This window comes from Vidua macroura, chromosome 5 (assembly GCF_024509145.1).
Source record: "Vidua macroura isolate BioBank_ID:100142 chromosome 5, ASM2450914v1, whole genome shotgun sequence".
Taxonomy (NCBI): domain Eukaryota; kingdom Metazoa; phylum Chordata; class Aves; order Passeriformes; family Viduidae; genus Vidua; species Vidua macroura.
The window spans coordinates 48,938,597-48,965,528 of NC_071575.1; the positions used below are offsets into that span (position 1 = coordinate 48,938,597).

Consider the following 26,932-nt stretch of genomic DNA (forward strand, 5'->3'; position numbering starts at 1 on the left):
AAATTGTCCTTCTGAAATTGGCTAAACTTTGCTAAGGATTGAAAGTTTTTAAAAATTCAATTTTTTAAATTACTTGTGGGAATAAATTATGATTCTCTATCACATTTCCTTATAGAGTAGGCATATGGTAAAATTAATATGGTGCAAATGAAACCTGGCAATATTTAGGTTAAATTCTAAGAGAAACAAAAGTGAATGAACATGTAAATTAGCTTCTAGTGTTTCAAGCCCTTGTAAGTAAAGAATGGAACAGACATTTGGAAGATTATTTAGGAAGCATGCTCTTCTGTATGAACTTCACTTAAAATCAACAGTCACTGTAGACTGCCTTCCAAAGTCCTTAACTATGGACATGAAGGGACTATCCTTTTAAGAGGTTGCAGTACTGTTCAAAGAGAAAAAATGCAACATCCCTGAATAAGCACTTGGTCACTGATAATAATATGAATTTTAGACCAAAATGCCAGGAGAGAATCTGCTGAATCTGTTCAATCTTTCCTGAGTAGCTCAAAGAGCAAAAGTATTGTGAAATGTTCTTTGTCTTTCCTTCCTTCCTTCCTTCCTTCCTTCCTTCCTTCCTTCCTTCCTTCCTTCCTTCCTTCCTTCCTTCCTTCCTTCCTTCCTTCCGCAACTTCCTTCCGCAACTTCCTTCCTTCCTTCCGCAACTTCCTTCCGCAACTTCCTTCCGCAACTTCCTTCCGCAACTTCCTTCCTTCCGCAACTTCCTTCCTTCCGCAACTTCCTTCCTTCCGCAACTTCCTTCCTTCCGCAACTTCCTTCCTTCCTTCCTTCCTTCCGAACTGCCTTCCGAACTGCCTTCCTTCCTTCCACAACTTCCTTCCGCAACTTCCTTCCTTCCGCAACTTCCTTCTGCAACTTCCTTCCGCAACTTCTGCAACTTCCTTCTTTGCTTTGAATGTAAGGAAAGATGCTGAGACCTTTAAATGAAATATGATAAGACTCAAGGGAGAATTCTGGCTTCATTTTAAAAGGCACATTTACATCAGTCTGGTGCACTTTGCTCTGACAGCACTTGAAGTCCTGAACAAGAGAAGAGTTGACTTTGAAATGTGGTTTAGAAATATTTTTCTACATTTTCAAGAATCAGGAAGGACTAGAACACAAAGCTGATCACCTATCCTCTGGATATCTGAAAAGTATATTTATACTCTTCTTTTTCCTACTGTAATTTTATTTTAGGACACTAAATTCAGAACATAATTTCCCTGCAGCATTCAGGTGTTGGGACAGCTTATATGCACACTGTTACTCAGCCACAGTGCTTTTCCCAAAAGAAAAATCATGTCAACTTTCTTGCAGACACTCTCCAGATTCTTGGATTGGTCAGAGAGAAAAACTAGGCTTTCGGGTACTGTCATATCAGCAGCAGGTTTGTAAGACTTTTTCTAAAGTAGTAATTTCTCTGGAATAAGGACAAGCCACTACAGAGACATATCCCAATAAATTAATGGAGACTTTTGGGCCACAAATCATAAGACTTGCATCATATCAGGTTCATCTCATAATTCACTATTTAGAAGCAGAACAGAGCAAGACTAATTGCCTTATAATATTTAACAGTTAATACAAATAATATTCTACTACATCAAAGGTGAATTCATACAGCAGTTAAGTATACAAATGACTTCTAATAAAGTGGTAATTTTTCTGTAGTGTATAAATGCAATCATATTAAACTCAAATCAGTGAAATGCTAATTCACTTTTTAATGAGTTCCTTTCCTATTTCATATTTTTAAGCAACTTTCAACTGGTTTGGTTAAGCATAGTTAATAAGATGAAAAGAGTGGCTTTTTAATTAACTCAGACAAAATATTCCATTGTATATATGCAAGTTTTTAAGGCAATGTAAAGTATGATTAGAATTCAGGTTTTATTCTATTTCATCTTCTTGTGAGCTCTGGAATTTGAATACAGATATCTGAGGCTGTGGAGGAGAGGTATCTTATTCTCCTCTCTGAAATTTTTGTTTCTGAAGAAAGCTCTTCGTTTTCCTTTTGGACATGACTGCATTATTATTGGCCAGGACATATTATCCTTTCTAATCCATGAGACAGCAAAATGACTGCAACTCTTAAGCCTGGTTATCCCACAAAACCTAAATGGGTCATTATGAACTTCTGCCATGACTGTGACATTGTACAAAGGAACAGAAGATAATTTTTTAGGTCCCTTTAAGTTGCCTGTCCTAATTCATAGATACTCTGAACAAAAATTGATTTCCCCAAAGCTTAGGAAGAATAACTTATACCCTTATGTACCTCCACCTGTTTGCTGTCTGCAAGCCTGTCTGAAAATCGGCCAGAATCCACTAAAATCTTGAAGCTGATTTCCATGGAATGTGTGATTATATGACCATTATCAACCTAGGGTTGAGAAAAACATGCTCATTAATTTCCATTCCATAAACACAAAAATATCTTTTTCATATGTCATTCAGGTGGGGCACCAGAAGAATATCTACTCTTGATTTTCTTTGAACTCTGGTCCTGGTCCATTACAGGAATTGCATTGTGCAAGGGAGCAGTAGCTCACTCTTTTTTGTTAGGTTACTGCTTGTTGCCAGCTATCAGACGATTCTCTAGAGAGAATAAAGTTGGGGAATCAGAGAGACCTGACAGTGTGCAGATTCTTCCTGTGTTTTCTCTAGTATAACTGAGTTGATTAATTATTCAAAATAAAATGTAATACTTTAGAGTGAAAACTTATTTTTCCACATTACTGATTTTCTCATGCCATTTGTGTATGAAGGTTTAGAATCACTGATTCAGTTAAACTATATATCTTATTCATATTTCGCTGCTGTTGGACCTGAATCTGAAGTCCTCCCTGGTCACCCGTTAAAGAGTTTTAATGATTTGGAATTTGAATAAAGGTCATTATATCATATCCCACATTACATGTAGGTAATAAAATTCTTTTCCTGCTTTGATTTTAGTTGAATAAAATCTTCTAAGTGAAACTCGATATCAGAATGCCTTGCTTTGTCTAAATAGTAAACATGACCTATAATTTGTCGGTTTAATTGTCATTAAGTGTTTCTTTGTTACATAAACTCAACATTGTTTCATTTTCATGCTCTCAAACAATTGATCAAAATATTTTGGAATATCTTCAAAACTTGGAATATTTTTCCTGCAAGATGAGAATCGGGATTCATGGTTTCTTTACACAGCAACTTAACATTACATGCAAGAAAACCTCAGTATTTTCACTGATTTTCAGCTTCCCTGCCTCCTTCAATCCTCATAAAATACTTAGTTAAAAAAAAAAAAAACTCCTTCAGGCTTGAAAATATTAGTATTTATTTGGTTTAGATTCTCATCTAATTCTGAAAAGACAGATGTTTTGCAACACTACTGGCATAATGTCACCACCATTTGTAGAATCCCTAAAAATCATCATAAGTTCTTTAGAAGTGGCTCTTTCTCCTCCCACAGCCAGTTGGCCCCTAGCATCTGTCGCCCAGGAGCACCGTGGCTGAGTGTTTGGGTGGCACTCTGGAGTCAGCAAGCAGGTGAGATAATGTGCTCCAGAGCATCTGCAAAGTATTTGTCAATCAGATCTTCTGATACCTAATACTTTTAGCTAAACCTCAAGGATTGACAGCTGTGAACCTAAGCCTGCAACTTCTGTTATTTCACATCCACTAGATGAATAATGATGCAGAGCTCCTTGTTTATTTGCTTATTCTGAAATCAGATCTTGTTTATTTTGTGCGCCTTTCTAGTCCTGAAATATAACTAATTGTTGGCAGATGTGGCAAGTATCTAGGGCCAAGATATATTTGTTTGCACAGTCTGATTTTTGAGTCTCAACCAGTATCAAGCCATTGCAGCTGTTTTTTATCAAGATTCTGAGCACTGTAGACAGCCCACCTGGAAAAACATGATTTGCCCATATGACCTTCACATGAAAGCTTTAAATACAGGACTTCTGCTCAAAAAATATTTAAAATATCTGAAAAAAAAACCTAATTAAATTAACAAATTGAAGTGAAATGATAATCAGTGTTTGTACATGTAAAAATTACCCTGTAGTTCATATACAATAGGGTGACAGTCTTATTTCTAATTTTGTTTTAAAATCTGAACCATATAATGAGAGTGCTAATTTTCTGAGACAATCTTTCCTTTAGCAAGCTAGCTAGTGTCTACATTTAATCATCTTACTTGAAACAAAACAGAAAACTAGCATTTGTCTAATGTTTGGAAGAAAAGGAAAAACAACAGCAGCAGAAAAATAAATCAACATGAATCCAGTTTAGCTGGCTAATATCAACACTTCTTTCTTTTCTGATGAGGATCTAACTCCTTCACTTTACCCAGATGCCAAATTCTTCTTTGTGAGTTGTTTTTATGACTTTCTTCAATTTTTAAAAACAAATAAAAGATTAACATTGGAGTTAGCTTGTTTACTTTTAGCTAGAAGTTCTCTGAGCCACAGTAGTATTCAAGTTTTGAACTTCTCATGGTTTTTTATCAGTGGGTAATTGTAGTTGACTTGTTACATTCATCCAAAATATTTTAGGGAAGTAACACTGTGGAAGATTGTTTATTTAAAGTGGTAGCAAATAATTTGTAAACTTTGTGTCTGCACAATTGTCTTCACTAATAAAATACAGAACCTGTATTTATTTTTGTTCTGTATTTCTTCTGTCACTGTCAAAAGCAAATCTGAGAAGAGGTACAGGCAGTTTAGGATTATGTCAGCTTGTAGAGTGGAAATCCTTCACACTATATGACTGAAAACTATTCAATTTATTCTGATTTTAATAGCACCTATAATGTCACTTATCATTGTTAAATTTAAAAACTAATTAAAATACCACAAGTGGGGTTACAGAATCACAGGAGAAAATAATAATGTGGAATAAATAAGAGATTTTCTCTTTTATCTTGTACCTTAAGCTCAGACAACAGTCAATATTTCTAAATTCACTCCCTTCCCTTCCCTTCCCTTCCCTTCCCTTCCCTTCCCTTCCCTTCCCTTCCCTTCCCTTCCCTTCCCTTCCCTTCCCGTTTGGAAGGGAAAAATAATTGAATACTCAGGCAAAAGTAAGAAAGCAGATCTTTTGCCACCGTATTCCATACATTTCACAACAACACAATGTGAAAGAAAAGCTACAGAAATGTCATAGGATCAGACAGAAAAGTAATTAGAAACAGGCTAAGCATTTATATTCTCAGTTCATGACTTCTTCACTGATTATAATAGCTGCAGTGTTTGCCTCAAGACTGGAGCACCACATTTTTTTTTTCTTTTTACTTTATACTTGAGTAACTTCCTAAAGATCCCAGTAGGTATGTCTGGAGTACATCAGGGAATTGTGATTATCAGGGATGAGTTAGGTCCCTGTAGACTAGTACCTTTATTCGTGTCACAAAGGAAGGATTACCATATCCTGGTCTAGTAACACAGCCTAACCTGTGGGAGTTTGGCACCTGTGTACCAGAAAGGACAACTAAGGCAGGCAAAAAGTCGTAGTTCCAAAACATTATGGAATTTGGCTTTGGGAAGTTTCCATCTGATCACTTTCCAGATACATGAGGTCACTCCTTCATTCTCTCCCCTTCGCTACAGAGCAAGCAGTGGGCTTTCCCTGTGACTGCCCAGAGCCAGCTGGCAGCATGGACCTGTGTGCAGAGACTGAGGGTCTTCCACTGTGGCTCTAGGACATCTGCAGCTCCTCTGCTTGGCAAACTCATTTCCCCTGCCCCTGGGTTACTCTGTGCTTCAGCAGAGCAGCTCTGCACAGCATGTACTTTGTCCTTCACATCCAGTTCCCTTGTAGAATATCTCATCCCTCCTTAAACTGTGGAAAGTGCAGCTGGCATGCTGACTAAATCTTTCTACTATTGCACATTTACAGCAGAAAAGCTAATCTGCCATGATCTGCCAATCCACCTGAATGCTAAACTCAGAGTAGGGTAAAAAACAGTCTGAAATACGGGCTTACAAGGAAGCATGTTAGTCATTATTGTTCCAATATGTTACATTTTTTAATTAGGTGTACTTTTAAATATGAATACTTTACTTCTAACTTCATGTGTCTGAGGAAAAGGGAAGAAGTGAGCTTCTCCTGGAGGCCTGGACACAGTAGGAATGTTTATGTGCATAAGTTGCTCACCCCTGGCTGGTTTAGCATGTCTGCCTAGGAGTACTTATTATAACATGATACACCAGTTTCTGTTCCTAAACCACTGAAAATGACTGTAATACCACAGCACGTATCTTCACTTTTAATGGATATACCATCATGTATTCCAGCATGGCTTAGAGAATTTCCTCCTTCTCTGTGACTGAAAAAAAAAATAACTTAGCTCACTCTTATGCTAGAAGAAAATAATACAAGACCTCCATAATTAGGTGTGTGACCCAAAGAATTCCTTTTACTTTCGTGTTTTGTCCACAGTCCATGAAAAATTGATGCTCTCTCAGGTAACATGCTTCTTTTGATCTACATACAACACATTGATCTCCTTTCAATTTGGAGTTAGCTTGTTCCTTCTACTATCATTCCTGATGTAACAAATTATATTTTCATAGGCATGGTTAGTAATCAATATACACAAGTAACTGTCATTGATCTGAGTACAACCCTTGATCTAGAAAATCACCAATTTAGCTATTTAAAAGAGATTCAGTTGGATTAGGTGAAACCCAGAGAAAAATATTGCCCAGGCAATTTACCTAATCATGTTAAAACGAAGGCGAAATCATTTATTAGATAGCTTTTATAGGGGGAAATTTAGGCTTTTATCAACTTTAAAAAAGACCTCTCTGAAGAGTATATATCTTGAATTTTATGTATAAATGTACAATTACTGTTGCCAGACTTAGAAAGCTACATAGAATGAGGTCTAAATTTCTTATTAACTTTTTAAATTTGTACTTAATGCCAACAATTCCATGTAAATATCAGTATAATTTGGTATATTGCAAACTTCTATACTGAGAAGTCTGAAGTTTTCTTTTAAGCTTGAGTCCTCCACAGCATGCCTCATTCTGTGTGTTCCAGCTGCAGCCATCCTGCACAACTCAGGAAAACAGGACTAGAAAATATATATTTCATAACCCTACACAGCAATACAAGCTACGATAAATCACCTGCAAGTATTCAACCATATAATTCACACTCACTTTAAAGCCCATTTGCCCTGCCAAAGATGTTTGAAGGGGCTTTAATAAAGCAGTGAATCAAGCCCGGTGACCAGCTGTAGTTTGGTATTTCTAAGCTTTTATCAGTTTTCACCACAGCTTTCATGTTATTTTTAGAAACTGGCTGGAATCAGAACTCAAGTCTGAAGTTGTCTGGGTTTGCAGTGACTGATTTTGGCTCCATTTTCTTTATGACTGCAACTAAATAAATGCCACTGATTTTCCTTAGGCATCCTTTTTGTCTTTCTCATCTCCATCAGGCTGCACACAACCTGTAGCCATGGACTTGCTTCCAGGAAGGTTAATAGTCTCCATTTCATTCACCATTTATAGGGGCCATTTTCTCCTGTTTGGCAAATAAATGGCTGCACGTTTGGATGACACCTCTGTGATCTGTATAGAGTTACACAGCTCAAACATCCACACACAGTATCCCTTACGCATCTTTCAGTACAAAAGAAAGATGATTTTAGATTTCAGGGATACCAGGAGACCACACAAAATACACAGCACCATGCAAGACAAAGAAGGATCTCTCTGCAAAGAGACACAGGGAAGTTCAGGGGAATGAGCAAGTAGTTTTGCAGACTTACCACAGGAAAGGATATGTTTTCCTTTCTCAGCATTGCAAAAAGAAAAATTCCTACACAAAGCCCAGCAACAGGGGTGTTTTGCCAGTTGGGGAATTTACAAATTCTCTCTTGAGTATTGTAATAATTCATTACTGGGGAGTGGCCACTGCTGACCATGAGACAAGTGGTCTAACTGTAAACCATAAGAAAGGGAAGAAGGAGGGTGTAAGAGTCTAAGAACTATCATTTCCATTAGGCTCTCAAAATATGAAGCAAATTGATATTGCTCAAAACTAACATTTGTTTCTGGATGAAAAACTAGAAATACTATTTCAGGTAAAATAGTCAAAATACTTCAGTCAAAAAGCTGATAATTTAGGCAAATCTTTTCCTTCACATTTTAAAAATATATTTTCCCATTTTCCCATATATATATATATATATATGGGAAAATATATAAAAATGGGAAAATATATATTTTTGGTGGTTGTTTTTTTTTTTTTTTTGTTTGTTTGCTTTGTAAGAAATAAAGTAAAGTGGCAGAAAGATCTTCTATCTTTCAACTATCTTTGATTCTCTAATAAGATGCAACTTCTTCCATTTACTTTGTCTCTCCTATAGTCTTTAACTATTACAGACACTATGGTCCAACAGAGAGGGTGAAACTCAAATTTTTTACTTAGGCACAGGCACAAAAGTAAACTAGGCTGAACAGGGCCTACCATTTTCAATACCAAAGAACAGTATGGGAGCTGAGAGGAAAACAAGATATACTTGGACTCCTTTTGGAAATGACATGCGCATTATGGATATGATGCTCAATGTTTACCCAGTGCAAAAACTCTTTCTAGGAAGGAATACTTGAACATTAGCCCCAGTATTTTTACTGATTTAGTCTCATCATATCTGAGTGAATTAAATGTAACCACCAATTAGTTCAAAACTCATGAGTTAACCTACCTCCAGAGATTTTCTGCAGCTTGTCAGACTTAATTGTTTAGGGACATTACTACCCAAACAGCCCAGTCTCAAAGGTGTTGACTTTCACTTTCTTAATTTCCAAGCTGTTGATAGGTGAGTTTGTTCTACTAAAATCACCATCACGTGTTTGACCTGTGTACAGTGCTAGTGAGTTTAACAACATTTCTTGTTTCATGGCCACCAATGCATTTCCATTAGCAGCGGGCAGGAGGTGTGAGTGCACAGCTGGCAGAATGGCATCCCTCTCTACAGGGTCTGGATCAGGCTGAGGCTGGAAGGTGAACCTGAAGTACGGTCATACTCCCAACAGCTAGTTATGGTAGTTGTGGTTGCAGTGGTGTGAGTGGGTTATTGAAAGAAATTGTAGAAGGCAATTTTAGGAAAAATGCTGGTCCTCAAAAGGTCTTGGCCTCTGGCTCTGCGGGAGAGTATTAACATGAGCTATCAAGATCTCCAAAGTATTACTGGTTGCAGCCTACTTAGGCAGAAGATCTAATCTCTGAGTTTCCTTGACCTTGTGATCTTTTACCTCAAGTGAAAGTCTGCATTCCATTTTAGAAACGTAAACATTATTAGTGCACATATGAAAGACCACCACTGCTCTACAATAGAAGATAAATAAATCCAGAAGAAATGCCCAAGGCCTAGACTGAACTACCTGTATGTATCATTAGCCAACATGTTACCATAAAGCAAAAATATTGTCGTTATTAGGTTATATGAAAGCAAAGAATGGAGAGAGTTAAACCGAGAATATTGAAGTGTTCAAAAAGTTTTATAAAATTTAACCTGGACACTGCTTTCAGAAACCTCATCTGGTCACTTCATATGCACAAATTCTACAGTTTTTATACATAGATGTATAAATGTATATTGAATCCTGTGTTTGGTCTGTCCAACATTTAATGATATTCCGCACTTCTTCATTGTCCACCAATGTATTGGTGGGAACCAATATATGTGGGTGGGAACTATGTATACATGTATGTGCATCTGTCCAGCTGTCTTTTTACTTTGGTATAAATATGATGATTGATCTTTGTTTTCAACAGCATTTGTTTCTTTACTCCTAAATCCATAACAGTATACAAATTCTGCTCTCAAGAAATCACAAACAAACAAACAAACAATTAGAATGTTTGGTCCCCCAAAGAAGAGGAAAATCAGTCTCAGTGGAACTGCACCATAAAGAGACAGGGTGTTCACAGAGGCCACTCAGAAAGAGGAGCTTGCCTCAGCAACCTACACCTGAAAGGAGATGCTTGAGGGGAAAAGCAAACATATCTCATCCCCCTTCACTTCTGTGTAGGCAGCAGTTCCATCAGTGCAGTGTAGACATCAGCATTTCTTTTTATCCATACATATCTCCCATCTCCAGATGTCTGGAAGGGTTGGCAAGAGGTAGTGAAACAGGTCCTTGACCAAAGAACCTGCTGTTCTAGCCATGCCCTTCCCATCCACAGTGAGGAGCCCCCACAGCACACAACACTGCAGCCCTTATGCTGTGAGTGGCCTGGCCATTACTCAGCTCAGCTCTGCTTGTCAGAAAGAGAACAGTGACAGAGGTACCTGTGATTTTTCGACAACTCTTCCTAAGGCTTCTTTAATTCTTATTTTCCTTATAGTCATCTCCAGTTGCATTGCACTTACAAAGCCCATGGAATTTGGAGTAATGCTGTAATGACTCACAGCCATTAAGTTAAAAAATGGCTGCATTTGTGTAGCGTACTCATCACTATGTTACCACGGTGACATCATCCCAAATCGCAGTCTATTCTACCAATAGTTTGGCCAAACATCTTGGCATTGCTTTGTGGCACCAGTTTGTCATGGATTTAGAGAATCCTTTTTTCAGTTTTGCTGGGAAACTCAGGGAATCATGCAGAATGCTGTAAATACTAAGGACACATACTAAATCGCCTAAGGGAGACCCACCCACTCCAGATGCTATATATAGCATCCAGACCTTGTTCATTGCCACTTAATACATTTTTGAAGCTATCATTCAGATGTTACCGCAAATTCTGTAAGAACTGTTTAGGTTCAAGTAGCATTTGTATATTTAATTATGTCACGTATCCTTGGTGCTTTTAGATTCAAAACTAATTAGACAACATATTTCACCAGGGTCTCTTTCTTCTAACATACAAAGCTCTGCTAATAAAATGCATCAGCTTGGGAACCTGAGAATGGAAAAATTGTTTTGGATTAAGTTTCTAACTTTTTTTCACTTGAGAAATGTTCGCAAAATAGCAGATGAAGGATGGATTTCAGGTATAGAAAAACTGACATAGTGGCCATCCTAGTTTATTTACTATTTTCAACTCTGATGTGGAGGAGTCAAAAATAACAGTGTTGCTATGTAAATGCAAAGTGTTGCAAGCCAGGTGAAGACAGAGCAACTCTGTTTCCAAAAAGCTTAATTTCACAAGACATTTTGCTCTTCCAAGTATTCTGTGGTCACTGGCAAGGAATAAAAATGCTGCATCTCTTGCATATCACATTAAAGAAGCCAAAAGCTTTGTGTGTAGGGCAGTGTGCCCTGAAATAGTTTGAAAGTTTAGCCCTGATACCCCCTGGAGTCAATTAAATCTGGGGGAGAAAAAGCAGGGCACTCTCAAGTTTTCAAACCTGGAATTTTTTCCTGAAGTAGTGTTTGGAATAAACTGCTTACAGTAAATGACTGTAATACTGTGGGAGTTTTCACTGATAGAGGAATGTGTTTAAGACACCCTGACATAAAAAATAAATCAGCTTTGACTTCAATTATTAAGTGCTAAAAGAGAGAAAAAGGGGTGGGCTTCCTGCTTTTTGAGGATAAATATGTACAAAAAAAAAAGAAAAACATCACCATGGCAACCAAAGTATTGCCATAGTTTTTCATACAGAAAAATGTTACAATGGAAACTTGTGTTCAGTGCAAAAACAAACAGCTTGAAACTACGTTGAAGGTACTATTACAGCATTGTCAACCTCGTCAGCTTGGGCTCCTTAGCAGTTCATTTTCTTTTATCCATCTTCTTGTGTTTCCCATCTGGATTACAATTACAATGTCATACTTCAACCTGCTGTCTAAGGTGAAAAGTTTAATATTTTTCCAGTTCAATAAAAGAAAAACTTTAATAAAGATGAAAGGAAGATAAGCATCCAAAAATGCTTCTCTTCACCTGTGTTCAATCATAATGACAAAAACTACTTAAATCAATTTTAAATATTAAACAAACAACAAAAAAATTAAATTAAGGCACTAATCCTAGAGGCACAGTTCTTCATAGGTTTAAACTTACAAATAAATTTACTGTTGTGCCTAGTGTCTTTGTAATCAGTAAGATGTTTGTGTGACTGTTTATTAGCAAGCTCGGGACTTCAATGGATGCGAACAGAAATTACACAGAAGCTCAGAGATGCCATTAAATTATGTAATACATCAAGAAGGAGAAAACAGGAGGAAACTGAATATTAATCTATGAAAACTGCATCCGCAAATGCTGTCAAAGACTATAACCTTCTGTTTGGTATATTTGCCCCACTGAAGACACTCTCTTTGGTAAACAGAGATGATCAAGCATGTGCTAATTTGGAAGCAGTGTAAATGCCTTTCAGCATGTCTCATTTGCCAAGACTGTAAGTCAATTTGCCAAAACACTTTACCACAGCTGGGCAGCACAATGTTGCTTAATCTTACTTTCTTGGAGTCAAATCAAGAACCCATTACCCACAGGCAAGTAATGCTATTCTCCCAAGGAGTCCCTTTGGTTTTAATAGGACTCATTGTGTGAATGAATAATCACAGAGGAATGTGAGCAGGAGGCTAAAAATCTGGCTGTTGAATCTCCTCTTTGCAAGCCAAGCGGACAGCCCAGGTAGGAGCGAGCTGTGGTTTTCCATGGCATTGTTCCCCAACCTATGAACCCATATGCCATGGGGCTTTTCAAATATCTTTATGACAACTTAGCTGACTTCCTATTAGTAACTATTCTATTTCTTCTGTACAGCATAGGAGTTCTTTGAATTACTATGGGTTATTATTTAAATGCATATTTATATTCCTGCAGACAGATTTTTAACCCCAATAGACTACAACTGCTCCATTAAATCACTTTCAGAATTTCATGTCTATTTGGCTCCTGTACATACAGAACAATCTGTGAGCAGTTATGAAATATATTATTTTTAAAATTAGGTTGTGGGTGTATCTGTGTATAAATGACCAGTTGAAAAAAAATATGAGTTATCTGGCATTTTCACAATAGGTCTTAAAACTTCTATGTTTTTAAAAGACTAATGACCTGCAAAATTTAATTTTAATTTTTTTTGTTTCATAAACTAAAAAAGCATCTAATATAACACCATACCCATATATTTCATTTATGCGAAATCAAAGCAACTGAAACAATTTGCTTCCATTTTTTTTAGATCTGCTGCATTTGAACTTTAGATCCTGTAGTTGCATCCAAGAGAAAACTCTAGCTTTAGACTTATACAATACACCCAACCTTAATTCCATGAACCAAGTTGTCCCATTGCAGTTAGCCTGTCTAATAAAACAGAGAAGGTCATAGCATCGCATTCATGCTTAACTTTACTATAAGGACAATGCTGAGCAGTCAAGTTAAGCACATGTATATGTTTTTTTCCAGTACTCAGGTCTAAGTCTTTTTTACAGGACTGGACTCATAATGGTTTAATCATAAAAATCCGAAACAAGGAGTTATAAATGAAAAATATGACATAAATGTACCCAGAGTGGCACAAATGGCATCATCATGGTAATCACACTAGATATTTTCAGGGAGCAAAACAATATATTTCAAATCTTCCTACTGAGGAAGGAAAAAGAGTTAACTGAATAAAGTACTTCAGAGGATTGTAACTCACTTATGTTTTCATTTAAATACACATTAAGATTTTTCTAAAAAGGCCAAAGACAGTTTTTGTAACACCACATATGGATGTCAGCAGTGTATGCAAAATGGAGAGAGAACAATTCATTCTCATTAGGTTTAGTGCCATATTTTTCTAGGTAAGATCAGCTGTAATAGTGGTATTTCATTGTGATTTTGAACCATTAATTTTCTCAATAAAAAGTGCTAGATTTTTAATAAATGGAAACCTCAGAATGCATGCATGTTCATGGTCAAGTGCCAAGCGTTATTTAAAAGAAGGCTATTGTAAGTCTACTTTTATTGTTCTTCATAGACCACCAGGATCAGATAGTGTGTGGCCTACAGCAATTAGAGATTTACAAAGGATTCTCTGCTGGAGCAGCATGCTCAGAAACAAAAGAAAATCTGATTTGTAAACAGCAAATACTTGAGGTAGGAATCCGTGCTGAAGTTCTGTCTCTTTATAGTCCATAAAAAGAGATGAAGAATTATCATGTGAAAATAAGAGTGGTTATTGAAATTTTCTTCAGGTCACACAGCAGTGGAAATTACATTCTTGATCATAGTATTTTGTCTAGTGATGAATTCCTGGTCCTTGTGCAGCTGATGATACCAGGACAGTTTCATTTTGTTTCTTCCTGCTTCTCTCCAAGCTCCAACACCAGGCAAACCAATCTGAAGCTTAAATGCTGCTTTCCTCTGGTTGACCTGGATGGCTGTGCAGAGGAATAGATGTTACTTTTCCAAAGGCTGATCTAGGACATATCCTGTCATCCCTAAATGTGATGATCTTGGCTGTCCCTCTTCAGCAGCTGATCACAGCCAGAACATGCACAATGGATGTCTCCTGTCCATTTTTATCTGCAGAGCTTTACCAAGTGGCAGGCCTGGCTGCAGCATTGCTGCATCTATCGGGAGAACAAGCCCTGCCTGAAACAAGGGCCATATTATTCTGGCAGCAAATTAAGCCTTTAACACAGACTCTGAAGGGCAATCAGAAACTTCTGTAGGCACACTTTGTCTCATGCATTGCTGCTAATAGCACACTTAGTACTTATCACCATCCCCCAACAATGCTAAAGACACAATCTTATACCACTGGAGGTATTTCCCTATTAAGTGTTCCCATCAACAGCAACACAAGGATTTCCAGGAAAATCCATACACCACTAATCCTCTAATCAGAGACAGTGTTTAAGGTGACATCAGAGGGCTGTACAGAGAAGAAAACGGGCAGCCCATGCTTCCTATTACTCTCGGTTAAATAAAAGGATTTTAGTGTTTCTTGTAAACAAAGACTTGGGAATACAAACTAAAGTAACAGCAATTGAAATCAAACATCCAGTCTATAAAGCTGAGAATCTGCTCCAGTGTACATATTCTTTAAAAGCTATAGCCACCCACAGGTTAAAGGACTGTTAGGGTCAGAATATATTTCATTAAGGCACCATAGTCTGATGAATGGAATCAAGCTGAAAAATGCATGTGGCTTTTAACCATTTGTTTATATTCCTCTGAATTTAAGTGAAAGTAAAAACTTAACAGGCAGAATTATAGCTGGTATAGATCTGTACAGCTTCACTGACTCTTCTGATTTACATCAGCTGGGGGTCTGGTCCATACTATTGCATTGTTAAGTAAAACATTTTCTGTTTGCTTGATTACTATACCAAATGCATTTTTTATAATATGAAAACAAATTCCTTTCCTTTCCTTTCCTTTCCTTTCCTTTCCTTTCCTTTCCTTTCCTTTCCTTTCCTTTCCTTTCCTTTCCTTTCCTTTCCTTTCCTTTCCTTTCCTTTCCTTTCCTTTCCTTTCCTTTCCTTTCCTTTCCTTTCCTTTCCTTTCCTTTCCTTCCTTTCCTTTCCTTTCCTTTCCTTCCTTTCCTTTCCTTTCCTTTCCTTTCCTTTCCTTTCCTTTCCTTTCCTTTCCTTTCCTTTCCTTTCCTTTCCTTTCCTTTCCTTTCCTTTCCTTTCCTTTCCTTTCCTTTCCTTCTCCTCTCCTCTCCTCTCCTCTCCTCTCCTCTCCTCTCCTCTCCTCTCCTCTCCTCTCCTCTCCTCTCCTCTCCTCTCCTCTCCTCTCCTCTCCTCTCCTCTCCTCTCCTCTCCTCTCCTCTCCTCTCCTCTCCTCTCCTCTCCTCTCCTCTCCTCTGTTAAAAATTTCCAGAAACACAAAATGCAACTTGTAAATAATTTTTGTCTTGGCAAGCTCTCATGCACTAACAGTTTACATATTGTTCTGATTAAGCAAGCTAAACATGGTACTAAGTATGCAGACGTGTTTCAAGTCATGATGACAGCTTGTGTATGATTTACAGCACTGGCTGCTAAAGGCAGTTGTTCTGGTTCAATATTCTAATTTATTTATGCCAGCATTTTGCTGTAAACAAAGCCATTTATGTATCAGATGGCTACTGACAAAGAGTTTTTTTGAAAACTCAGTGCCAAGAAATGTGCAGACATATATCTACAGTTTAAATAAGTATTCTGGCATTCTTTGTACATTTTTGGATTAAAATGAAACTGAAGAGAGATGTTTCTATAGCAATTCAGCAGTTCATTTTGTCTGATTCTCTTTCCTTCTTAAATTTATCTTTAAATAGAAATGTAATGCCAGGCTGATAATATCCCAAACATGAAAACAATACAAATGTGATGGGTAAGGAGTCTCCATAGTACAATTCATACAGGGAAATAAGCCATCTCCAAATACTTTCTTTAAGTCAGAATCATGAGAATTTTGTTTCCTCATATTCACAGTGGATCTCAGCTGTAATATTATTCTCTTACTACCTCTTCAGACCTATACATAAACTGACTGATAGTTGTTGTTAAGACCCTTGTGAAGCAGAGTTACAAAGTTCAAAATCCTTCTAATCTGCTGTAAAATCCTAACTGTGTGACCAGGCAATATTCTGCTTTGCAGAGGCAGAACTTCCACTTACAAGCAATGTCAATGACAAAATTTATTTTTTTTTTAGTGCAAAAATTCGTAATACTTTCAGCAAATGGGATGAAGGTGGACTCTGTCTCAAGCTCTCTGTAGGTGTTGGATCCTGGATCTTTGGTGGTTACACATGGCCTATTACATCTAGTATTTCCCAGGCAAAGAAGTTTCTATACATATAGACTTTTCTCTTCTCTAGGCTGGTAGTTGTAAAACTTAACCCATACTTCAATAAGTCACTGATGAACACCTGACCTGATCCTGCCAAAATACAAGTATGTTTTTCCCTACCCAGTACCATTCTCATTTGAGCTTTTTGATTTGCAAACTTCTCTCTCCTTTTTTTTTTATTTTACAAAATGCAGACATGTCTCCAGACCAAACATGTTCTCCACAGCAACTTGAGAGAAGTCCTACCTTTTACTCTGGGCAAAGTGAACTTATACATGATGGCCTTCTTCTCAGAAGCCATCCTTGAACATTGGCAGTTACAGGTCTTTCCCAGAAATCTCCATCAAAGCCATTGTGGGGTCTAACATTCCAACATCCTCCTGAAGAAGCAACATAGAAGCCCTTGTGGGGACCAACATGTAGAGAAATATCTTCCCAAAAAAGGTAACATAGGATAACAGTTTGGTCAGCACTGCTGTTAAAGAACATCATCTATAAACCTACCATGCTGACTAGGTATGTTTTGCCCTACATGAATGTAAAAGAAAACCTAAACCCCAAAGAACCCCAAACCCAAAACCTTGGAAATCACAGATTCAGGCTCATTGGAAGCTGTAGCTACTACTAAGAGCAGGTGAGGGGTCTACAGAACAAGGACACTTCCAGAGATAATACAATCCTTTCTTATTCTCTTAATTTATAGTAATAGCCAAGCCAGAGTCCAGGAAAAGATGAACTAAAAATATTGAGGTCATGGGTCTATTTAATGCAGCAGTTAACAGCAATGGATTTATGAGACAAAATAAGAGGCACATACTCTGGGTCATGAGCTGAAGAAAATGCTGCTCTATGTGTCAGCATGGCAGCTGTGTCCAGCTCCAGCTGAAGATGTGTCAGCCCTTCCCCATCATTTACTAGGCTGGGATGTTTCCCCAGACAGGGAAGGAGTGGGCTCTTGGCCTCTGCCGTCACTTTGCAGTCCCTGCTCCAAAGCAGTAGCAGGTCTACTGTGCCGCAGGAGACGGGCCAGAGCTACACAGCCTATTGGGCAGACACTTGTACTTAATGTATTTCTTATCCCTGATGCACACCAAAGGCAGCACAGCCCAGTGAACACACTGTGAATGGGGAAAACTGGATTCTGTGTATGACCACTCTGTCTCCCTGGATTCATTCCCTCTCCCTTCAGTACAAATGAATAATGAATCTGGTCTTCCTTTCCCCTTCTGTAAGCCCTAGCAGTAATGATAGCCCTCAGGCTACAATGATCCATGTGGAACTACTGTAAATGATGGTGAAATTAACTGCATTGAATGTCTACCAGGATTTCAAAACAAAAATGACCTCATCATGCAGAAGGAGAAGATGAAGAAGGTTTCTTAACACCACCTTCCTCCTACAAAAAGACACTTGCAGCCACTAGGCTCAGAGAACTATGCAAACTTCTCAGTCTCACAGGATTTCCATTAGTCAGGGAGAGATTTACTTCTCCACATTGAGTCAAGAAGACTCTCACTGCAGGAAAGCTCCAGGTTTAGTGGTCATGCTCTTCTACAAGCTAGTAGTTTTACTCTCAGCATTGTCTTCTCTGATTTCAAAAATCTACTTCTTTCTTCACTTGAACACCTAAATTTAAACACACAAGTTGATGGCTGCATAATTCAGTTCACCTCTGTAGTGATGAAACAACAGTGTCTCACCAGGAGCCAGCAGCTTCCATAAAGTAGGCCAACAGCCTCACAATACGTATCAGCTTACCAGAGCCTGGTCAGGGTGTCTGGCTCTACAAAAGCCTTGCAGTAGGAGGATCACGGTCCAGGTTTTGGTCTATTAAAGATCTGAACACCACAAGTATCCTAAGAATTATGAGTGCATGATTTTCTACTGCTTAGCACCTGCACAGTTTTATGTGCTTAGGCAAACAGAATGCCACAAGGCAATATTGGGCAGAAAGTATTCTACACTCTCTCTGGAAATTGAAAATAAGACTCTTTAAAATCTTTGAGAGAAAGATGTTTTTGGTCACTGAACAAGAAATTTGGAATCATAAAAGGAATACTGAGAACCTCTTTGCTTTTTAAAATCCTGAGTGTGATCTCACAGGACTGTAAATAAGTAGTAACCCCAGTGAGATTTCCAGCTGCACTACAGTGGAAGTAGTATAGGTGAAATCAGAATCCAGACCTACATTAACGGTTTGACAATTCCAGTAAGATATTGTGGGGAGTATGTAATCACACCGTAACTCCACTTATCAGTTTGTTAGTAGGAAATAGACCTCACCTTGAATTCTTTCATCATAGCCTGGATGGTATGATTTTGGCCCCATAACATTTCCTTACAGTGCTTTCTTGCTCAGTTCACAGTATATTTTTATACAGTATTCTGGCTTCTTTTTGTCTCCCAATTTTGACCATTTTGTATCATCATACTACTGCTAATTCAAACCCTTTTTTGTTTCCCCCCCACCATTGCACAGTGTCTCCTTCTCTTTTTAACAGGAATCTCCTCCCTTATTTTGACTTCCTTCTGCATATTTCTGTCAATGATTTGTTGCAGTATGTTCTTCTTTACCTCCCACATTCCCCACCTTGTGCTAAGAAGATTCCTCCACCTGTCTTTCTCTACTTGGAAATCAGAAAATTCTTTCTATCCCATGGATCTTTATATTCCCTTATAGCTGACATCAACTTGCTTTGCTATGCTTTCTTCAAATATGATTTGCCTCGATCAAGGGGATGGGGTTGTGTTTGCACTTTGTTCAGTTTGCTTCACAGCCTTTGCTTTTATTAACATAACATTATGTGAGTTGGATAGTGTTGTGCCTTATCTGTGTAGCAAGTGTAAGGAAAGCAACTCAATGCAAGTACTGAAAACAGTAAGAACAGGGTAAACAAAGAAGTTTGATAGGGCTTTTTTTCATAATAATGTTACAGTAAAAAAGATGTCTACCATAGTAATATCCCAGTTTTTATTATAAGAAAAATAAATGCAAAATTGAAAGTATACACTAGAACTTTACTGTCAACTTATAGGGAAAAATATTTTTTCCCCCTAAAAAAAGGAATAGAAATGACTGTAAAAGGCTTCACATTTGCAATTACGGAATCTAAGTGTATACCAGATCCTAGGTGTCCTCAAGAGAGTCTGACGCTTCATGCTACCTTTCTCTCAATAGTAAGGCCTTTTTTTACTGGGGCATATTGTCTTATCTGGTCAAATTTTCAACCTTTTGGAAGCCAAGGTGAAAGCTCAAACTTCTCTGCTAAAGTACATCCATTGTGTATTAAAATATCCAGGATGATTCATTCAGTCAACCCAACATCTACTCATCAGCAGGAGAACAAGCTAAGGAGGCACTATATCTTTCTCCAGCACACCGCTTAAAATGAGGCATTCCGATCGAAAAGGCAGAACTGTTCCTTTGAGTGAAATAATTACCGGGCGCAGGGGCGGCAAAGCTGTGACGAGAGAGACCTCTAGCGGCGGCAGCGCCGCGCCGGCCCGGGCCGCCTCCTGCTCCGCGCCGCTCTGCTCTGCACGCACCGCCCCGCACCGCACCGCTGCGAACCGAACCGCACCGCACCGCACCGCACCGCTGCGAACCGAACCGCACCGCACCGCCCCGCACCGCTGCGAACCGAACCGCACCGCACGCAGCTTACTGCACCGCCCCGCACCTCACCGCTGCGAACCGAACCGCACCGCCCCGCCCCGCACCGCAGCGCACCGCTGCGAACCGAACCGCACCGCTCCGCTCCGCACGCACCCTATCGCACCGGTGCGAACCGCACCGCCCCGCACCGAACTGCACCGCACCGCACCGCACGCACCAACCGCACTGTTCCCCACTGCCCCGCACCGCACCTCTCCCCTCCCAACCGCACCGAACTCCGGACTCCGCAACACCCCGTGCAAATCACCGCCCTGCCCCGAACCGGAACCGCGTGGTCCGCGCACCGCACCGCGCCTGCCGCACCCCGCGAGCTCTCCCCCGTGCGGAGAGCAGGCTGCCGGGCAAGGGGCTGCGGTCCTCTGTGGGAATGGCCACCGGCATCCCGCTGCTGCCACAGGCTAAAGGGACAAAAGTGCCTTTCTCTCCGTTTCAGGCTTTAAGTTACCGCGTTATGCAGCAGTGCACTGCGGGGCATGACATTAGAAACTAAAGCTGCTATAAATCCTATCTGATTTTTTTTAAATATAAAATATTTCAAGTCAGAGAAAATTTGAGTGGTTTTACTGCTCCTGTTTCTTGAGACCCCTGACCTACTTAAGTGAGGAATTTGGAAAAGTACTGGTGATGCAACTTAGGTTCTCCCCAATAAGAAGGTGCTGTCACACCTTAGTAATTCCGTATATTTATGTCCTGTTGCTTTACTTGTTTATGGGAGGTATCTTGTTTATTTCTTCAACTTCTTTTTCGTCTTAGGAGCCCAAAGGACAACTATTTGTCTCAAGGCATCTCTAGCTACAGTCACTATTGAAAGTCTAGTCTCACAAAGTCTTCTTTCTTCTGGATGTACTGATCCTGCTGCTGCTATGTCTGTAAGCATGATGTTGTGTCCATGGGACAGCTCAGCTGTCATGCCCAATACAAAGAGTTGGCACAATTAGGCCCAAAATGAGTGAAATCTAGCAAAATGTTAATAATATTAATCAGAGCTATTTTTTTGTTTTAATAAGCAGATTCAAAATAATGCAAGGGCAGAGAGAGAGGGGACATGCACTGTGTATTAAGTGCAGGTTATCAAAAAGAAACTTGTCTCTGGATTATGTACAGTTTCACTTGACTGAAGCTTCATGGAAGATTAAGCTTCTTTTGTTCTCTGTGCTGTTTCACATAGATCAGTTGATGATGTGCAGAATAATTTTAACCACATATTAAACAGTGGTTAATCTAAGATAAGGAGATGAGCAAATATGAAGAGTGAATAGTGTTTTTAGTGTTAATGCTAATTAGAGAAGGAGCAAGCAGTTAATCAGAAATTTAAACTCTTTGTGCAGGGTTCTCAAAAATAAAGGTATAAAGAGAAGGCCTGTTTACTATCACAGTGTTTACCAGCCAGTCTGCCATGTGGTACACAGATTTTATAAAGGAATCAATCACTCCTCTCTGATTATGGAGAATAATGACACTGAAGGGACTGATTTCTGGAACTGCTGCAGACATGGAAAATGCAATAGGCAGAAAGTGTTAAAATCCAGGACACTGTGTCAAAGAGTTTTGAGTATTAAGCTATTTGGGTAGCATTTTTAACAGGAAAAGGAGGTGGAACTGTGGAGTTCTGCAGCATATAAAAATAACACATTGTATTCTCCCTAATTTATGGTATTTCCAAAATACTACATTTCATGTTTTTGCTGCCTTCACAGGAGACCTCTTTAGTGCCTTTTCTCTTGAAAAGATTTAATTGATCTCTTTTGAGGCTAGGAGAGATCTAACATTTTGCAGATCTATTTTTATTTTCAGCTTTTGCCTTAATCCCCTTCATACACCTTTAATTTCTTCATTTGAATTAATTAAGCTGTCCTCAGGTATATGAAGATGATGTGATTTCTCGACCCCATTCATCACACAGGTTATTCACAGTTCTTTCATGAATTTTACCATCAGTTCTCAGCAATTTGCCGAGATAACCCACTTGTTACTTGTGTGTAGGTATTTCAGCAAGCCCTGAATCGGACAGCTGGCACTTTGGAATTTGCAATTAGAGCATTTATCTTTTTCAATAGATTCCATTGTAATAACATAAAGTTTAGTCATATAGGTTTGTTTTCTAGGTGACAATAGTACATCACCAAGGAAACAAGTACATAGTGGTTTGGGTTAGCAAGGACACTAAAAATGGAGTAAAACCTCAGGTTTTTTTAAACTTTCTGTTTTCTCTTTCCTTTTGGAAGACAAAGGACAAGTTCATGGTATAGTTTATATGCTGTATTATCTCCTCTCAGACACCTGGTTTTGTGTTCTGATCACATTTACTCTTATATGGTATATCTACAATTTTCATTTTTCATCCTTCAAATGTTTATTGCATGAAAACAAGTCTTATCAATCAGTTTCTTGAATATATTGCTTATGGCAGAAGAATTACAGAGTCTACTTTAGTGAATAACTTCATCATCTTTGCCTCATCATTTCTGATCAGATAGGTGTCTGGGCTACTTTTCCCCTGTAGGTGGACTCCTCTCTAAATATTATTTAGAGTATTGCTGGAGGTGGTCTACTGCAGAAATTTATTTGGCACTGCAATCTTTGTGCATAAAATATGTGCTGATCTTTTAAACATGAAAAGATTCATTGCTAGTCCTGCAAAAATGTTTAAAAATTGAGGAAAGATACCATATTGGGGACGAGCAGGAAGAAAATGGTTAACCAAGTGTAATTTACCAATCATTCCAACAAAGAGACACATGGTTTCAATTTTCTTACTGAAATTGAATTACTGGTTTAGAACAGGTTGGCAGAGTAAAACCATTTCATATGTAGCCATCCAATACTCCATCCCTTTCTTTTTAATCTCCAAGTACATGTGGCAAGTTCAGAGAATGTTTTCTGGAGTTTAGGAATCCCAAACCAAAGGATTCTCTAACTGTGCTAGTTTTTTCACACTTTTATTTTTCATTATCTGATAATACAAACAGATAGAACTTTGTAAACTTAAAAACAGAGAATTATTTTGCTTACTTTTTGAGTATATTTTTCTGAAACATCTGTAAAGGCAAACACTCTGTTCTTACATCCCTCAAATAAGAGGAATATGCGATGGAGTATACTTTTTGGGGAAATAGGTTAACTGTGTACATCATCATTGCTTGAATTGCCAAGGAAAATACCTAGAAAATATTTTTATCCTTTTTATCACTATTAAAACCGCGAGGCACAAATATTCCAGTGTAAACATGAAAGAATGCCTCAGTAATAATTAAATTTATAAAAATATATTATTAATATATTAAATTTATATTGTTATTGCGCCCCTAAAAATATCTTTAAACATCTGGGCAACATTTTGTGGCATTCCCAAACCTCTGCTCCTCTGTCTCTCTGGTCTGTACATGCTTCACATGCTTGCACCATAGAAGTGAGACATTTGCTTGCAAGGTGCAGCTGTTTCTGAGGCTATTGCTGTTCACCTTCCCTATGGCCTCCACAGAGCTTCACTCAAGTGAACCTGTTTTTCCTTGCACTTGAGTCCACTATTGGATTTCCTGCTATTAAGCCTGAAGAATGACTACCAATGTATGAAGTGTGGCTTCACCTCAAATTCCTGTAGCTATTTTGCAAACAAGGTTATGCCAACACACACTGTTTCCTTTTCATGAGCATGCACATACCTACATACCTACCACCAAATTCATAGTGGACCTCAGACACTCAGAGCACTTGTCAAAATCCATGTTCTCCTCCTCCTGGCATTGTTGGTTTAGCTATGGTTGGCAATAAGTTATGTGGAGAGGCAAGCTGGAAGGTCCCAGAGAAGAAGGGAAAGGACATGCAGTGAGAATTAACAAGTAGTGACAGCTGAGAAAAGACCTCCTAGCTGGATCAGCAGAATCACAGAACCACTGAAAAAGCTGAGTTGGAAGGGACCCACAATGATCATCGAAACCAACTCATGGCCCACCGCATGACATCCCCAAGAGTCACACCACAAACCATAAAAGGAATGGGGCAGTCATTACTGCCCAGAATTTATTCCCTTATCTCCCTGACTCATCATAACAGGTGATCACAGAGATGATGTCTGAGCTTCAGAATGCAAAATCAGAATTTTTTATAAAATAAAAAAAATAGAGCTAGGAGAAAAAGGAGATCATGGCTCACAAACAATAGATAGAAAGTTGAATATATATATTTTCAAGTGTATTTCTTTATTAATGCCACTCCTTAATATCTATATTAATAGGTTTTTCTTCATAAACTACAGAGTGACTTATTAATAATTTTCACTAATTCAGTTTGGGAGCAGGAATCATTATGTCTTGGCAAACAATTGTTGGCATGAAAGAAAAACTGTACAGGTGAGGTAAAACATGTGGGAACAGACAATTGGCTCAAATATGTTTTGATAATCCATATAAAACTTGGGAATTACAAATACCACTGTAGAAACCAGGACTGTGAACTAATTCCCAAATTAACAAAAGCTAGGAACACTTTTGTGACCAATTAATCTAAGTGATTTGTTCTAATATATATTATTATTTTCCCAGGTAGATTTAACAATATGAAAAGATGAACAAACTTACTTTCATAATAACATACATGCTTAACCTGATGGGTAACATTTCTTATTTACTTCTTCTAATACTTCATTAACTCAATGAATGCTTCCAAGTTCCAAAAAATTAGTACTTCCCAGGGTTAGAGTTTTTTAGACAAAGAATCTGAGAACAAAAATGAGCACGTACATTGAAATTAAGAGAGAATCAAAGGGTCATGAATAGGAGCCATAATGCAGGTTGTTCTCCTACAGCTGGTTCCATGAGCTGTTGCTGTCACCCTAATGCTTTATCTGACTTGGGTGTGTCTCCTCCCAATTTTTAGCTTTAGCTAGAATACTGCATTTCTAGACAACCCTGACAACGACTGTTATTTCTGTTGATTTCTGTAGACATCTGGAATTATTGAAAAATTCATGGATCTTTATACTGGTATATTTTTTATTTCCTGTATTATAAAACTTCCCCTGTAGTAACAGAAAACAAAATTATTCATAAATATAAACTATAGTGTATTTTAATGAAACTCAGAAACCTTAGTTATATATATACTTTCAAAACTTTGAAAAGGATATTCTCCCTAAAGGTGGAATGAGTATTTGTTTTTTAACAAAATGTATTTTCAGCAGCATTTTCTAAATTTAAATACACTCAATAATCAATTTGAACTGTGATGTATGCAAATGTAAATAGAATTTCATCTCATAAAAAACTGTATTTGGTTCATGAAAAGTCCTGTTCATGAGTGAGAAGATACAGACAAATGAAATGATGAATTGGAAGCATTCAAAATCTGCCTTCCAGACTGACCCACAAACACAAAGTTCTGCTCTGAGACCCTTAGAGGGAAATTTGCCACTTGTCATATTACAATCATGAGTAGTCTTTATTTTCCAGCTTTTACTGAACATGTTGAAGATACTCATGAGCTGTTTTGGCAGATACTTATTGATGCAGTTTAAGTCTTCTGTTAGCTATAGTCTTTAGTCATTTTAGTACACTAAGAACTAATCTCCAAGTCTGTCAGTCCCATTTTGCATTACAAATCATTTGTAGTTTTATAACTGTCATTTCCAAGGACATCTGGAAAAGATGGATTTATGAAAGGTTATCGTGCATTCTAAGGAGGCCAGGAATTAGCATGACTTTGTAAAGGTTCTTGTAAATTGAGCAGCAGCCATCACTGGCAATAAGCTGTTTTCTGCTCCAGTCAAGTATCTTTATTTAAATATTAAGGAAGAGGTGTGACCTTTGACCTTAAAGATGACTATGATACAGCAATAGCACAATCTATTAGCTGTCAATGAAGTATTATGGCCCTGGCTCTCTCAAGACACCTATTTGTGGACAGTGTTATAATAACCCTTCCATTAGGCATCCCCAAGGCAAATAACCTTGGCTTTAACAGAGTCAGTTTAAAATTCCTCAGAGTAACATTAAGAGAATATCTGGTTTGTGTCAGTTTAGGATCAACTACCAGCATTAGTCCCATTCTGTAAATTGTAAGTAGCTGTGGATTTATTAGAATTTTTTTTATACATGCCCACAGGTAAATATTAAACACAAAGAATGTGAAAACTCATATTGCTTTCTACTTCCTACATGGAATATATATAGATTAATGGGCATCTGACAGATTGGAGCATTTTAAAACAGGATCCATTTTCTACTGTATACACTTAATTTCTTTTGTTGATGAAAATTATGAAGTGCCACTAGAATTAAGTTGCACTGGAAAAAAAAAGAAATAAAACAACAAAAGCAATAAAAAGTAGTCTAGATAACATTCCTGTGAGTTGATATGTTCTGCTATATAAATTTTTAGGTACAATAGGATTAAAGTACTATCTAAAAAGCCAAGAATTTTTCACATGCCATGTCTTGTTTGCTTCTGCTGCATTTTGATCTCAAGGTGTCAGTATATTTAATATTCAAAGTTTATACCAAAATAAAGTATTTTCAAACTTAC

General features: G+C 38.0%; 1 long non-coding RNA gene across 1 annotated transcript; it reads right to left on the reverse strand.

Moving 5' to 3' along the window:
* Window positions 1-11,979: 11,979 nt before the first annotated feature.
* Window positions 11,980-20,284, reverse strand: LOC128807590 (uncharacterized). The gene is made up of 4 exons (XR_008437204.1): window positions 20,179-20,284; window positions 18,224-18,363; window positions 16,984-17,117; window positions 11,980-14,336 (listed from the first exon to the last, which is right to left on the reverse strand). It is a non-coding gene; the product is annotated as an uncharacterized LOC128807590 (long non-coding RNA).
* Between the last annotated feature and the right edge of the window lie 6,648 nt (window positions 20,285-26,932).